Genomic DNA, 16438 nt, shown 5'->3' with positions numbered 1-16438 from the left:
TATTATTACTTCCCTTGATCTGGACACCAGACTTCTGTTGATACAGCCTGGAATAGTATTCGCTTTTTTTGCTGCTGCATCACCATGTTGACTCATGTTCAACTTGTGGTCCACGAAGACCCCTAGATCCTTTTCAAATGTACTGCTGTCAAGCCAGGTGTTCCCCCATCTTATGTTTGAGCAGCTGGTTCTTCCTGACATTTGCAGAACCTGACATTTGCCTCTGCTGTATTGAAATTAATTTTGTTAGCTTGCGCCCAGTTCTCCAATCTGTTGCGGTCAATTGATGAATGTGGATTCAGTTTCCCAGTTGGAGGAAACGCTTCATTACTTGCAACTTCTAACCGGCGCACAGAAAAAAAGCAAAATGGGACAATAAAACGTGTCAAAAAATAAAAATGCCACCAAACCCAAACATCTCCCATCACGTGTAGACCAGCCCCGACCCTTCCTCCAAGCCTTGGAGCGCTGCAGTGCGGGAAGAGTTAAAAAGGCCAGGCGATCCACCCTCCTCCCGGATCCTGCTCTCCGATAGGCTGAGGCTGTGGCAAGGGGGGCGTGGCCAGGGGGGTTGGCTGCCGTTTGCCGCAAGAAAAGGGGCAAGATGCGTGTCTGCGAGTGCGCGCGTGTGGATCGGTGACGCTGGCCGGGATGCGAGCCGCCAGCCCGCTCGCCTGCAGCGCCGCTCGCCTCCTTCCTTGCAAAGGCTCCGCGATGCGCCGGGTGGCCGCCTGAGCGCACGCTTTGGATTCGCCCCCCGTGCAATTGGTCGGAGGTCGTCGTTTTCGGTTGCATTTCATTTTTGAACTCCAAGCACCTTCCCCGTCGCGGTGCATGCTTCTCTCCTGCATCCCGAGCCGCCGCCGCCAAAAAAAGAGAGGATTAAAAACCGGACGCCTCCCGGCTGAAGGAGCTGCTACGCGCCCAGGGCGCACCGCCTGCGTTCCTGCAAAGAGTAAGAGCACGGCGGGGAGGGGAGAGGTAGCTCTTGCCTACACGCCCGGGAGGGATTTGGGGAGGGGGCGCAGGAGGAGGGAGAGAGGGAGGCGTCGCCACACACTTGGACCGGGGGGGGGGGTTGCTTGCATGGTGGTGGAAGACTGGTTACGTTTGCACGCGCTACCTTTTTTTTCTTTCCCTTTTGCAAAATCGCTCAGGGTTGAGGAAATCGGTGCGCGAAGAGGATTCTGTGGGGGGGACGGGAGCGTGTGCAGATATGGTTGCAATTAAAATGTGGTGCACGGCGGAGATGCGGGGGTCCTCCGAAATAAGCCCCGCCACCTCTTCCGATTTATTTTCTGCTTATTAGTTTAGTTTGCCTCCCCCCACCTAACCCTCCATGAGCTCGGAGACCTCTGCTTCTTGCAATATAATCTGACGCGCCGCGGGAAAATGCAAGGGGATGCATATCCGTTGCAAACGTGTGCATTGCTCCAGAATAAAATATTTCCGCCAGTTTTTTCTTTTTGGTGATCTGGGGCGGGGGTATAGCCTCTTCGCTTGCTTTTCTCCACCCCCCGCCTTGCAATGTTGAAGAAGCAGCCACCCATTGATAAAGGATGTGCGTGCGTTTGTGTAAGTAAAACCATAAAACCCCTTGCAGGTATGATCAGGGATGGTTGGTGTTAGGGTTGGGTTGTGTGTGTGTGTGTGTGGTTTTTTTTTAAAGATGATGTCATAAATGGGGTGTCATCCAGAGCGCGAGGTGAGGTGCTGGCGTTTGGGTGATGAACAGGGGATGGCTGCAAATTATGTCATCTGCTTTTCTGGATGCTACTGCTGCGTGCCATTTCGCTGGCAAACTAGACGCGGGGGGGGGGGGAAACCAGCTTCCCCCCCTTTTTTTAGGCTAAGCCAAGGTGTAGAAACTGACAGAGAGGGGTTCGAAATGGCTAAATAATGCCCCTTGGTTTGTTTGCTTTTTAATGTCGGTAGCATTATAGCTGCAAAGCAAGGATGGCCATAAACTCCCGGTAAACGTGACATGTTGTCCAGCTGAGCAGAAGGATTAAATGTCCTCTTCCTCAGTGTGTGTGTGTGTGTTTCAAAGACCGAAACATTTTTTGCTTGCTATAACCCTCCGTCACATCATTTTTTGGCTCCCTATACGCATGGATATATTATTCTGTGATGATCAGGTCTCTGGTTTTGCATGGATCACCGAACTCGCCAGAGACCTCTCTCGTTTCTTGAAGATGGAGCCTTCGTTTTGTGGCTGTTGTGGGCTTTTTAAAAGCGGATTTCATTTCAGTCCTGTTGTGGACGGATCCTTTAAAAATGGTGATAATCCAGATCCTGCGAATTTGGCATATCCTTTATTTGGGGCATCTGAAATCCACCCAGTCCATAACCTTCCATCTCCCATCTCTGCAAAGGTTTCCTAAAATAGAGAGCGAGGGAGAGGAAATTACACATCGCATCTCTTCAGGGAGAGCCATCCAGCAAATGTAGCCGGGTAGACCTGTACTATTAGGGGACAATATTGAGTGTGTGTGTGTGTGTGGGCACACAACACACACACACACACACACACACACAATCAAGTGACTTTGGTCTGCTGAAGCATTCGCTCATTACTGCTCATCTCTAGAGTTGGCCCGGTGCATAACTGGGTCATTGTGCATGCAAATTTCTCCCTCTCTCTTTCACACACACACATATAATTATTATATCCTGAAGCTGGATTTCCGAGCTGCTTTAGGAAGGAATTTTCCTGCTCTCTTCCTCCCGCCTTCTCCCTAGTAGAGAGCTCAGGGAGCCCTTAGCTGCAGTGCAGTGGAGATAAGGGAGAGAGCTGGGGAGCGTTCTCTCCCCATCCTTTGCTGCCCCTTTGCAACCCTGCACTCGGTCTTATTTTCACGCTGGCTCGGTTGGGCATGATGTAAGCACATTGGCAGGGTTTCACACACACGCATGCATGCATGCACGCACATCCATGTCGTCTTTCACACTCCAGCAAAAGCTTTGATCTCCCGGTCGCTGGCATGAGAGAGGAGAGCGAGAGAGCGAAAGGTTTCTTGCTGGTGAAGGAGCACCCCATTGGTCGAAGGAGCTGCTTTCCACCAGATCTGTGGTGTAGCTGTTCTTGTGTAAGGCTTCCTTGCCGGTTCAGGCAAAGGTGGCCTTTTTCTGGAATGAGTCTCTGCCCCACTCAGGATGCTCTCAGGAGACGCCGGAGGAGGAGGAAAAGCAAGACTAACAGGAGGTGAATGTAGGGGCCCAGATTTCGGAATAAACCACCTGTTATAGACTCACGGAATTGTAGGATTGTGGTGTCAGGAAGGGATCAAAAGCGTCGTCCAGGCCAACCTCCCGCAATGCAGGAATCACAGCTAAATAATCCCTCAGATGGCCATCCAATCTCTAATCAAAGGAAGTAGAGAACGGGGACTTCTCTGCAGTGGCTCCCCATCTGTGGAATGCTCTCCCCAGGGAAGTTCATTATACCCCTTTAGACACCATGCAAAAATGTTCCTTTTTAACCAGACCTTTGGCTGATTTGATTGACATCCTAAAGGTAAAGGGACCCCTGACCATTAGATCCAGTTGTGACCGACTCTGGGGTTGCGGCGCTCATCTTGCTCTATAGGCCGAGGGAGTCGGCGTACAGCTTCTGGGTCATGTGGCCAGCATGACTATGCCGCTTCTGGCGAACCAGAGCAGCGCACAGAAACACCATTTACCTTCCCTCCAGAGTGGTACCTATTTATCTACTTGCACTTTGACGTGCTTTCGAACTGCTAGGTTGGCAGGAGCAGGGACCGAGCAACGGGAGCTCACCCCGTCGCAGGGATTCGAACCGCCGACCTTCTGAGCAGCAAGTCCTAGGCTCTGTGGTTTAACCCACAGCGCCACCCGCTTCCCTTGATTGACATCCTAGGCCCTCCTAAAATTTTTTTTGGGGGGGGGAGAAGAGTTATTGGGTTGTTGTTTTTATTTTGATTATATCTTTTGTGCTTTTATATTTTTATTTTGTTTTGTGAACCGCCCTGAGACCTCTGGGTATAGGTCGGTATATAAATTCAATTAATAACAACAACAACAACAGAGGCACACCACTTTTTGAGTTAGTCCGCTCCGCTGTCAACCAGCTCTTACAATCAGAAAGTTCTTCCCAGTGTTTAGTTGGACTCTCCTTTCTTGTGACTTGAATTGGTTCAGGTCCTACTATCCAGAGCAGGAGAAAGCAAGCAACAGCCCTTCAGATCGTTGAAGACGGCTATCCAATCTCCTCTAGGTCTTCTCTTCTCCAGGCTAAACAAACCCAACTCCTCAACCGTTCCTTGTAAACCTTGGTTTCCCAGACCCTTGATCATCTTGTTCAACGTTCTCTGCGCATGTTCCGGCTTCTCAATATCCTTCTTAAACTGTGGTGCCCAGAAATGGACACAGGACTCCAGTAGGGCTGGGCGATATATCATCCCAAACTGGTTTGAAGTCCATATTGTGATAATCTGTTTCATAATTTTTGACCTGGCGATATATTGCCAATCATGATGTGTGTGTTTGTGCTGTGCAAAAATCACAATGTGGGTGAACCTGTGAAGCCAGCCAACACCTCTGCGTAGCTTCATTCTTATTTCAGACATTGTGATATACAGTGGTACCTTGGGTTAAGAACTTAATTCGTTCTGGAGGTCCGTTCTTAACCTGAAACTGTTCTTAACCACTACTGCCATGCCGCCACCACGCAATTTCTGTTCTCATCCGGAAGCAAAGTTCTTAACCCGAGGTACTATTTCTGGGTTAGTGGAGTCTGTAACCTGAAGCATATGTAACCTGAAGCATATGTAACCTGAGGTACCACTGTAAAACGATTAGGCAGAGGGCAGTGGAGACTGGTCCATTGGGGCAAGAGGGGCACTGCCCAGCCAAAGTCAGCTTGCCCTTAGCCAGCCCCCAGCCGCCTGCCTTCTTACCTACAACCAGTCTTGGGGGGTGTGGGGCCGCGTTGCCTGTTGGTTTCCTCCCCCTTAGCCAAGCGTAGAACTCAGTGGGGAGGTGTCATGGACTGGTTGGAGGTAGAGGAACGGTGGGAGGAACCAGCTGGGGAACCCCCAAAGGAAGAAGGCTCGGAGCCTGGGATGGTGGTGGGACAATGAGTGGTCAGAGGGAGAAGAGGAGGTGCCAGAAGCTGAAGAGGTAACAGGGCTTAGTGAGCGGGGAGAGTCTGTAGCAGAGAGCAGTCCAGAATCAGAGGCAGAAGCTGAAGCAGGAGAGAGGGGAGGCTGGTGAAGAGACATGGGTGTCTCCCGCTCTTGCTGTGAACAGCTCCCCTCCCCGCTGATCTCCCAGAACCAGAAGAGGCATGAAAAGGGGTGGAGGAGAGGTCGGCTGCACGCAGACACAGTCTCCGATTGCTCGGAAAGAGCCCTGGTGAGGAGGCGAGAGCTTTCAGTCTCCGCAACTGATTTTCACGGAGGAAGACCGCCAGGAATTAGCCGTTCTGCTCCTTAGGCCTGACACTCCACCGAGTCTGTGGAGGTTGTGTTAATAAAGAGTTCACTCCATCTTTGAACAGTGTGATTATGGACAATGCTTGAGTCCGCTGGCTGTGCCTGCTGTGTGCTCTAGCGCCACCTAGTGTCAGTCTCCCCGCCTTCCACCCTATGAGTCCCAAAGGGTACCAGCCTAGCGCTGGTAATGAGAAAGACCTCTCTTCTCTCTCTGCCTGAAACCACAAAGACCTGCTGCCGTTCTGATCAAGACAGTTCCATGTTTGTTGGGCCAGTGATCTGACTTGCCGCAAGGCTGCTGGCTTCCTGCCTCCAGCCCCCACAAGCCCACCTGTCTTCTGCTGGCTTTTGCTGCCGCTGAGGTTGCAATTTTGGAAAACGAAGTTTTGTGTCGTTTGTTCTATTTAGGGATAAGGGCCACGACCAACTTCGCATGCGTCTCTCTCCCCCTGTGCCCTTCGGAGCCTCCCTCCCACTGCTGATTTGTACGTGCGAAAGACAAATGCAGTTTTTAAACCTGACTTTATCGAGTTCTTAAAACTGCAAGCTCTTCTTCCAGTGTGACCACCTCCGACTTGCTACGCCTTTTGTGTCGCCTGCGAACAGATTCTTTATTTGGGGAAGTGAAATCTTAGCCCCGCAGCTGCCGGGTTCCTCCCTCCCGTAGAGTTTGCTCATGTTTAGGAATGGCTTTTCCACATTTGAACCTCTCCTCTCTCTATGGCACTGTCTTGTTTCATCGCAGCAGCAACAGCTAATCTTCCTCACCGGATTCCTTTCTCGAGACTGTTGTCCTATGAGGAAGAGCTGTATGACAGTAAGAGCTGTTTGAGAGTGGGACGGTCTCGCTCCAGAGGTTGTGGACTCTCCTTCCTTGGAGGTTTTTAAGCAGATGTTGGATGGCCATCTGTCATGGATGCTTGAGCTGAGATTCCTGGATTGCAGGGGTTGGAATAGATGACCCTTTAGGTGCCCTCCAATTTTACAACTCTATGGCCCTCAACATATCCTAAAGCTGCCTCATTCTTCTATCACGACAAAAGTTCCTTCATTCTCCTTCCTTTGCTTCATTCCATGGTGTTCACAACACCATTGGAAAGGGCAATATCTTGTTTGATAAAATATATATATATATGATGTAATACAACCAGGGAAAGAAATTAACAAACTTTTTTTTTCTGAAGCTGCCTGAACAAATTGGGAAGTTACTACTACTGCTGCTGCTACTACTACAGAGGTACCTCGGGTTACATACGCTTCAGGTTACAGACTCCGCTAACCCAGAAATATTACCTCGGGTTAAGAACTTTGCTTCAGGATGAGAACATAAATTGTGCTCCAGCGGCACGGCGGCAGCAGGAGGCCCCATTAGCTAAAGTGGTGCTTCAGGTTAAGAACAGTTTCAGGTTAGGAACGGACCTCCAGAACGAATTAAGTACTTAACCCGAGGTACCACTGTACTACTACTGCTCCTCCTCCTCTCTCTCTTTCTCTCTCTCTTTATATAATTTTTATTAAAGTTTCTGTTTTGCAATTTAAAATACTCCTTTTACATCCTTAAAATATCAGTGACTTACCTTCTTCTCTTTCTGTGGTTTATTTTACATATCATAAATCCTTGCATATTTTACAAAAACTATACCATTCAGTATTCCACTTTTGCATCCATCAAAACTTATTTGCACTGTTGAATTTATCTTAATGCTGCCAGCGTTCTCCCCTCCCTCTGTTTGTGTAGTACTCTAAAGCTGGAAAGGAATCGCTTTCAGTTGCTTCCCAGAACATAAGGTGTATCGGTCACTTGTACTAAAAATAACTCTCTGTAGACATATTATTTATCTTTTGCATTTATATCCCACCTTTCCTCCAAGGTGGTGACGTACATAATTCTTCTCCCTCTTTTATCCTCTTAAACAGCAACCCTGTGAGGTAGGCTAGGCTGAGAATGAGTGACTGTTCCAAGGGCACGCAGTGAATTTCATGGCTGAATGGGGATTTGAACCCTGCTCCCTCAGGTCCTGGTCCAGCACTCCATCCACTACACCACAGAGTGACCTCATCAGGTCCAGTGGGATTTACTTCTGAGCAGAAGTGCATGTTGTTTGTTGTTGTTTAGTCGTGTCCAACTCTTCGTGACCCCCTGGACCAGAGCACGCCAGGCACTTCTGTCTTCCACTGCCTCCCGCAGTTTGGTCAGACTCATGCTGGTAGCTTCGAGAACACTGTCCAACCACCTCGTCCTCTGTCGTCCCCTTCTCCTTGTGCCCTCCATCTTTCCCAACATCAGGGTCTTTTCCAGGGAGTCTTCTCTTCTCATGAGGTGGACAAAGTCTTGGAGCCTCAGCTTCAGGATCCGTCCTTCCAGTGAGCACTCAGGGCTGATTTCCTTCAGAATGGAGAGGTTTGATCTTCTTGCAGTCCATGGGACTCTCAAGAGTCTCCTCCAGCACCAGAATTCAAAAGCATCAATTCTTCGACGATCAGCCATCTTTATGGTCCAGCTCTCACTTCCATACATCACTACTGGGAAAACCATAGCTTTAACTATACAGTGGTAGCTCGGGTTACAGACGCTTCAGGTTACAGACGCTTCAGGTTACAGACTCCGCTAACCCAGAAATAGTACCTCGGGTTAAGAACTTTGCTTCAGGATGAGAACAGTAGACGTGTGGCGGCAGCAGGAGGCCCCATTAGCTAAAGCGGTGCTTCAGGTTAAGAACAGTTTCAGGTTAAGAACGGACCTCCGGAACGAATTAAGTTCTTAACCCGAGGTACCACTGTACGGACCTTTGTTGGCAAGGTGATTTCTCTGCTTTTTAAGATGCTGTCTTGGTTTGTCATCGCTTTTTCCCCAGGAAGCAGGTGTCTTTTAATTTCGTGACTGCTGTCACCGATAGGATTGGGAATTCCAATCCGAGGTCGCCATAGTGAAAATGAACTCAGGCCAGTCTCTACTCTAGGGGGTTGGACTCGATGGCCCTTGTGGTCTCTTCCAACTCTATGATTCTATGATTCTATTCCAGATTAGGGAAGAGGGATAGATCCGATTCACTTCCCGTCTGATAATGAACCTACGTAAGTCACCGTTTCTGAAACAGTGCAAGAACTGATGGGCAGTTGTCCTTCAAAATCCGATCAGGTGCTCAGGAGAGGAGTGTTGGGAAGTTTCCCTTTCGGATGAGTCTCCTGTACGTAAGAATATCCTGCGGGCAGTAGAGCTGGGCAATATATCACCCCAAACCGGTTTGAAGTCCATATCATGGTATCGGTTTCATAATTTTTGACCTGGTGATATATCGCAAATCGTTGTGTGTGCGTTTGTGTGCTGTGCAAAGATTGCAATGTGGGAAAAACAGTGAAGCCAGCCAATGGCTCCACATAGTCCCATGCTTATTTCAGACATTGTGGTATTTCAGCATACGACAATCTTTAGCTGGTGATATGTCACAGTGTTGAAAACCAGATATCGCTCTGCCCTACTGGGCAGGTGGTGCTTCCAAAAGACATTTCTTCTGCCCTTCTGATCATTTGTTCAGGGCTTTCAAAGGCCTCAGGTGGAGCATGGGAACTGTCTGAAAGCCCCTTGCAAGCATCAAAAGGCTTTCAGATAGCACTGGGAACTCCAGTAATCAGGATATCAGAGCTCAACATCACAATACGATACGATAGGTTACTCTTTATTGTCATTGCCTCATACAGAACAACGAAATTGAAAAATCTACGTCAGACATTCAGAAACCAACAAGCCTGCTATCTCAGCCTGGTTATCCCCCTAAAAACTCAGATACCCCATAATTAAATACAATATACTCCCATAGAGACTACCTTACACTGCGTTTAAAACCAAAATTGCATTTGGATAGAAACTGTTTCTCAGGCAACTAGTCCTAGTCTTTATAACCCCCCTGTACCTTCTTCCAGAAGGCAGAAGCTGAAATAGATCATTTCCGGGGTGCGCACTATCCTGCGCTATCTCTGCAGCTTTCTTATGACACCTGGAAGCGTAGATTTGGTCCAAGGTGGGAAGAGTGCACCCAATTATTCTCTCCGCAGTCTTTACAACCCTGGACAGCCTTGTTTTTTCCCTGACCGTGCAGCTCCCAAACCACACACACAGACCATAAGTTAATACACTCTCCACAGTACAATGGTAAAATGCCATCAACAGGTGACACCAGGTGATGATTGACAGGTGAGCAATCCTGCCCACATGCCAAATCTGGCCCTCCAGGTGGTGGGGTGTTAACAGTCTTGTCCGCCAGCCCAAAGAGGTTCTGTACCCCTGCCTTAAGGCAATACGCTCAATCTAGCTAGCGCTAATTAATATTGCAGAATTTGCATTTTTTGGATCAGTTGGAATTTGTGGGCGCTCTTCAAGGGCAGCCCCACATAGAGCGAGTTGCAGTAGTCCAGCCTATAAGTTACTAAAGCATAAATGTTCGCAGACAAGCTTGTCTGCTGTAGAAACGGTTGAAGCTGGCAAACCAGCCAAAGCTGGCATGCTACCAGCCAAAACCAGCACCTGGTCGACGAGCACCCCCAAACCGAACCGAACTTGGGGTGCAACCCCAATCCAAAGCAGAACTGCACACCTGTCTTGGCCACTCCCTGTAACCTGCAGCAACCGCTGCTCCCCACACAGCCAGTTTAAAATACTCCGTGAGCAACACAGCACATTATTTAGGACAATATGTACTTGCAAAAGAGACGGGTGAAAGATATTACTTTTGTGGCTGTGAATCATCGTGCCTTCAGTTACAACATTCAAGCAATGTGCAGCGGAAAACTGTGATGCTTATCGCTGGTCCCACCCCACCCCCACCCTGTCAGCTGAAACCTTTCTTCTGAATCTGAACTCGTGACCTGAATTTCTTCTCCTCTTTCTGGCAGACATTCGTGGTTTGAGAAAACAAATGATGGTTCGGGTGGATCTGAGATGGTGTTTTTGGGCTTAACCTTAGTCCCCAGCTTGAGATATACAGTGGTACCTCGGGTTAAGTACTTAATTTGTTCCGGAGGTCCGTTCTTAACCTGAAACTGTTCTTAACCTGAAGCACCACTTTAGCTAAAGGGGCCTCCCGCTGTCGCCGCTGCCCAATTTCTGTTCTCATCCTGAAGCAAAGTTCTTAATCCGAGGTACTATTTCTGGGTTAGTGGGTCCCTCAAGAGGTCCAGAGGGTGACAACACGAGAACGGGGCCTTTTCTGCAGTGGCTCCCCATCGTGGGATGCTCTCCCCAGGGTGGTTCACCTGGTGCCTTCATTATACACCTTTGGGATGCGGGTGGCGCTGTGGTCTAAACCACTGAGCCTCTTGGGCTTGCCGACTGGAAGGTTGGCAGTTCAAATCCTCATGATGGTGTTAGGGTTAGGGTTAGAGTTTGTAACCTGAAGCGTATGTAACCTGAAGTGTATGTAACCCAAGGTACCACTGTACCGTATTTTTCCGTGTGTAAGACTGGGTTCTTTTTACCAAAAAATTAGGTTTAAAATTGGGGCTCGTCTTATACAGGGGTAGTGCTGAGGGGTGTATTCTTAATTTGGAGTCCCCCAAAATAGGGGGCGTCTTATACATGTGGGTGTCTTATACACCTAAATATACGGTATTTGCAAGCTTCCATGCTCCCAGTTTGCGATTGGGAGGCAGGAGCTACCAATCGGCCAGAATCAATTTGTGGGTGTGTGATTTTGTGTGTGTGTGTGTGTGTGTGTATGGGGAGGTGTGTTAATCCTCCCACGATTCAGCCCAGTGGCTCCTTGACAGTGAATTAAATTGGAGCGATTGGAACAAGGAGCCGACGAGATCCAGCGAAGAGTGTGTTCCTTCTCTCCCCTTTTTGCTTTGCTCGATTGGAATTGGCTAGCGGTGAATCTGCAGCACTTAAAAGGAGCTTTCAGAGTGGAATTTTAGCAGCAGATTAAAAGATTATTAAGAAGGCGGGCTGGATTTGTTGCCATCCTTCCAGCCAAGGCTGTTTAAGAGAAGGATTTTTGTTGTCATCGTCGTTGTTCCCTTGCTCCAGCCGGGCTGACCTTAATGTTCGCTTGGAAGCGAACATGACAAGGAGGGTCCGAAATGGGAGGGGAAGACTTGCAGCCCAGTGTCTTAGAAAAGCTAATATTAGACTTTCTGGTGCCAACTTTGCAAGAAGGGGATGCGGTGGAGACTGTTGGCTGGCACAATCGCCTTCCCTACCAGGGCACAACCTTTGCTTTTAATAGGGGCCCATGACACGCCGACAGTAGGCCGTGTTGAATTTTCCAACTTTCTGCTTCCAAAAATGAGGGTTGCTAAAAAGTTGCAACATGACTTGGGAATTCATAAGAGATTTTGGTTAAATAATGTGATTTAGGTTTGCTTGGTAAGTAAAATACAGCGGTACCTTGGTTCCCAAACTCCGAAAACCTGGAAGTAAATGTTCTGGTTTTCAAACGTTTTTCGGAAGCCGAACATCTGATGCGGTTGTCGGCTATTGTTTCTGGGGCACCTGCATCAGTCAGAAGCTGCGCCTTGGTTTTCAAACATTTTGGAAGTCAAACAGTCTTCCGGAACGGATTAAGTTTGGCACTTTTGCTCTTTATTTTGCATTTTTGTTTTTGAGGCTTTTTCGGTTAATTTGTTTTTGTGACTGCGTGGATGATAATTTTTATCAGCTACAACGATGTCTTGTTTATTTTATAGTACAGTACATTGATTATTGCTTTCATTGTATGGATCAATGGTCTCGTTAGATAGTAAAATTCATGTTACATTGTTGTTTTAGGGGTTGTTTTTAAAAGTCTGGAACAGATTAATCTGTTTTGCATTACTTACTGAGAGCCAGTGTGGTGTAGTGGTTAAGAGCGGTAGTCTCGTAATCTGGGTAACCGGGTTCGCGTCTCCGCTCCTCCACATGCAGCTGCTGGGTGACCTTGGGCCAGTCACACTTCTTTGAAGTCTCTCAGCCCCACTCACCTCACAGAGTGTTTGTTGTGGGGGAGGAAGGGAAAGGAGAATGTTAGCCGCTTTGAGACTCCTTAAAGGGAGTGAAAGGCGGGATATCAAATCCAAACTCTTCTTCTTCTTCTTCTACTTTATATGGGAAAGTGTGCCTTGGTTTTGGAACACTTTGGTTTTGGAACGGATTAAGTTTGAGAACCAAGGTACCACTGTATGTATAAAATTGCATAGAAATCACTAAAAATCGTGGAGTTGGAAGGGACAACAAGGATCATCTAGTCCAACCCTCTGCAATTCAGGAATCTTTTGCCCGACATGGGACTCAAACCCACAACTGTGAGATTAATAGTCTCCTGTTCTGCCGATGAATCTATTCCTGGCTTTTGAAGTACTTGCAGTTACATTATACATTATTTATGATTATAATTAATTCTTAGTAGTTAGCATTCCCTGACATTTTCAGAAGGAAAATTAAAATTCCTTCGTTTTCCGAAAGCAGCGCTTGTTTATCGGATGTAGACTTACTAAGGTAACTGTTGCCCTGTCACAAAAATAATAGCAGATTTGAATTCCTCACACCCCAAAACTTGTTTTTAAGAGCTGAAGAAGTTTGCAAAAATTAAGTTTCACCCTCTAAAATGATACACTCTACTGTGACAGGCAGAAAGTCAACTGATGTAGCTTCTCCTAGCATATGGGTACACAGTGTTAGAAACTCAGATATATGAGCTACCGTATTTTTCGCCCCATAGGACGCACCGTCCCATAGGACGCACCAAGTTTTTTTGGGGGGGGAAATAAAGAAAAAAAAATTATTTCCCCCCCCAGGCGCTTGTGGGGCCGGCAGCGGGGTGAAGCACTCTTCTCCCCGCCGCCCGCCTGCAGACCAGGTCCGGGGATAGCGGGAAGACGCGCTGTGCCTCCCAGCTGTCCCCGGAGCTTGCGGGGCTGGCAGCGGGGAGAAGCGCACTTCTACCCGCCGCCTGCCTGCAGACCAGGTCCGGGGACAGCGGGAAGACGCGCTGCGCCTCCCCGCTGTCCCCGGAGCTTGCGGGGCTGGTGCTGCGGCTCTCCTGAAGCCTGGAGAGCGAGAGGGGTCGGTGCACACCAACCCCTCTCGCTCTCCAGGCTTCAGCGAAAGCCTGCATTCGCCCCATAGGACGCACACACATTTTCCCTTCATTTTTGGAGGGGGAAAAGTGCGTCCTATAGGGCAAAAAATACGGTAGGTGCCAACAGTGTTTGAATTTAGCCAGGGGCCAGGCGCGTTTTGCACCTAGCTTTCGACCACTTGCGTCTGCACCTGGATATCTTCTTCACTTGGTTACAAGTGGTCGAAAGCCACCAGTTATATTTTATCCATCAGTTATATTTTATCTGCGCAATCGGAATGAATCTCAGGAACCAAAATGCTTTTTCTGTGCAACAGGAGCAGTCACCATTAAGAAAAGAGCCCAGAACAGGCCAGTATATATGTGGGCTGTCCCTGGACCAAGTGACTTTTCATCTTTTAAGTTCTCAAAACACTTAACCTAGCTCAAGGTTGTCCACTGAACTAGCTGAGAATCAACTGCTGTCAGTCTATTATTTAAAAAACAAGACGTCATTGGCAACGAGACATTACATTTTGGCGACTGTAGCCTTGTTTTAAGGAGCCATTTGGCACCCGGTGTTAGAAACTCCGATTAAATGGAGCTGTGCATTCATCTTTCCAGCTCATCAGTGTCACTCTTTTGGCTGTGTTTATATTTTGATTTTGTGTGAGCCACTTTGAGCCCAGATTTACTTGTGGGAAAAGCGATATCTGAATAAATAGACACGGGCAGCAATAAATTCTGCTGGCAGCTGTCTGTCTCAGGAGACAACAGAGGAGTGTGTCTTTGGGGGTGAAGTCAATCTGTTAGAAGGTTACAGCACCTCCTGTGGCTGTAGAGACTGATATGGGAGAGGGCCTTCTCAGTGGTGGCTCCTCCCAGACAACTTTGGAACTCCCTTCCTAGTAAAGTTAGACCGACTCCCTCCTTATTTATTATTACCGTATTGGCCTGAATATAAGCCTCACTTTTCCTCCAAATTCCGACCGTGAAAAGTTAAAGTGCGGCTTTAATTCGCGACCTTACAAAAATTGTCTTTTACGATATCGCTGCTGAAACAGACATACGGTAAAACGGAATGGGTGTGAGTTCCTGCAGAATTTTAAGGGAGGGGCTTATATTCCGGATAATAGGTGAATTAAAGGAGCAGCTTATATTTGGGTGCGGCTTATATTCAGGCCAATATGGTATCATTATTTATTGAATTTTTATGCCACCCTATACCTGGAGGTCTCAGGGCGGTTCACAGAACAAAATCAAAATATAAAACCACAAAATATATTGTGGTTCTTCCACCAGCGGGCAAAGACCTCCATGTTCCAACAGGCTTTTGGGAACTTTTGTTGTTGTTTTGGAATGTGCTTTTAATAGCGTTGTGCTGTTTCCCCCCCCTGCATTTTAATAGATTTGTTTTTTAAATACTGTTTTAATTTTATTAGAGCTGAATTGCTTTTTAGCGATTATCCTTTGCATGCTTTTAGCTTTCTGAACTGTGTGGCTTGTGTAAGCCTCCTTGAGGTGGCCGGGTCTGGGGGAAAGGAGGTTATACAAATTAATAAAATGCGAATAATATCAGAGGCAGCCCTTTCTCGCTGGTGAGTTTAGGGCTCTGGCCACCCAGATCACCCGACTGCTTCTGGCTGGTGACGGACAGCCAAATTGTTCAACTGTTCAATTGTTCAATCTTAAACAACTCCTAACCCACAATAATACTACAACCAGACGTAACACGGACACTGGCACCAGAGCCTGCAATAAACCCAGATGCCAACTTTGCTGCCACATACACCCGGACAACACCATTACTGGCCCCAACAACATCACACATACCATCTTGGGACTATTTAATTGCTCATCGTCTAACATTATGTATGCCATCAAATGCCAACAGTGTCCTTCAGCTCTCTATATTGGATAAACAGGCCAAACCTTACGCCAAAGAATAAACGGACATAAATCAGACATCAAGAATCACAAGACAGAGAAACCAGTAGGAGAACACTTCAATCTCCCAGGACATTCTATACAAGATCTCAAAGTAGCTGTTTTACTACAAAGGAATTTCAGAAATAGACTGGAAAGAGAAGCTGCTGAATTGCAACTCATTACCAAACTTAAAACCATGGAGAGACCTGGTCTGAACAAAGACATTGGATTCTTATCTCATTATACATGACAAAGGCATTTTTCACCTTCTCACCCCTTGCTTTTTCCTGTAAGACCTATTGCAGTCGTTAAGAGTCGTCAACAGGCTCATCACAGCTATCTGCCAATCACCCATTCCCACCACCCTTCTGAGGAATACCCCTCCCCACCTTCTCACTATACAGAAGGATCTGGCAACTTCTGTTTCAGTGTATCTGAAGAAGTGTGCATGCACACGAAAGCTCATACCAAGAACTAACTTAGTTGGTCTTTAAGGTGCTACTGGAAGGAAAAAAAAATTTTGTTTTGACTATGGCAGACCAACACGGCTACCCATCTGTAATTGTTCAACTGTGTGAGAGACCTGGGAGAGAGAGCCTTTTAATTGCCGCCTCCGACAATCCGGCGAGGCATTTAACAGCGATGCCTTTAATGCAACCTCCCCACCCTCCCCCAACCCCCCCCCCACACCACGAGTTGACATTTCCCCCTCTGCCGAGTATGGATAATGAACGCATTGTACCTGTGTAGGAGAAACAGGGAGTGAGGCTAATTGTGCTTGCCTAATCCTCTAAACTGGAATAGCTGTCATAGTTTTGGGAGCCAAAGGGAAGCTGTAGCCAGATGAATTGCATTTCGTTATAAAGCCTACACACACACTTTATTAATTTTCCAAAAATAAAAAAGCAATAACAAAACAAAACAAATTGACTTCCCCCTAGTCCCTTCCTTGCTTCCATCATTTATCAACATACCGCATGTCCATAGTTAAATTTAAAACTCATTTAGTTCACCTATTATCCA

At 47.5% G+C, this 16438-nt stretch overlaps 1 protein-coding gene across 2 annotated transcripts in view; it reads left to right on the top strand.

The window, feature by feature from the left end:
- The first annotated feature begins 568 nt into the window (after window positions 1–568).
- Window positions 569–16438, top strand: part of LZTS3 (leucine zipper tumor suppressor family member 3) — a 76840-nt gene continuing 60970 nt past the window's right edge. Inside the window, exon 1 of one of the 2 annotated variants that reach the window (XM_053402095.1) lies at window positions 569–955. The gene's annotated coding sequence lies outside the window, so the exon portion shown is untranslated. The remainder of the gene's footprint in view (window positions 956–16438) is intronic. The other variant, XM_053402090.1, reaches the window with a different exon arrangement.

Source organism: Podarcis raffonei, chromosome 9 (assembly GCF_027172205.1).
Source record: "Podarcis raffonei isolate rPodRaf1 chromosome 9, rPodRaf1.pri, whole genome shotgun sequence".
NCBI lineage: Eukaryota > Metazoa > Chordata > Lepidosauria > Squamata > Lacertidae > Podarcis > Podarcis raffonei.
This window is presented reverse-complemented; position numbering and strand designations above follow the sequence as displayed.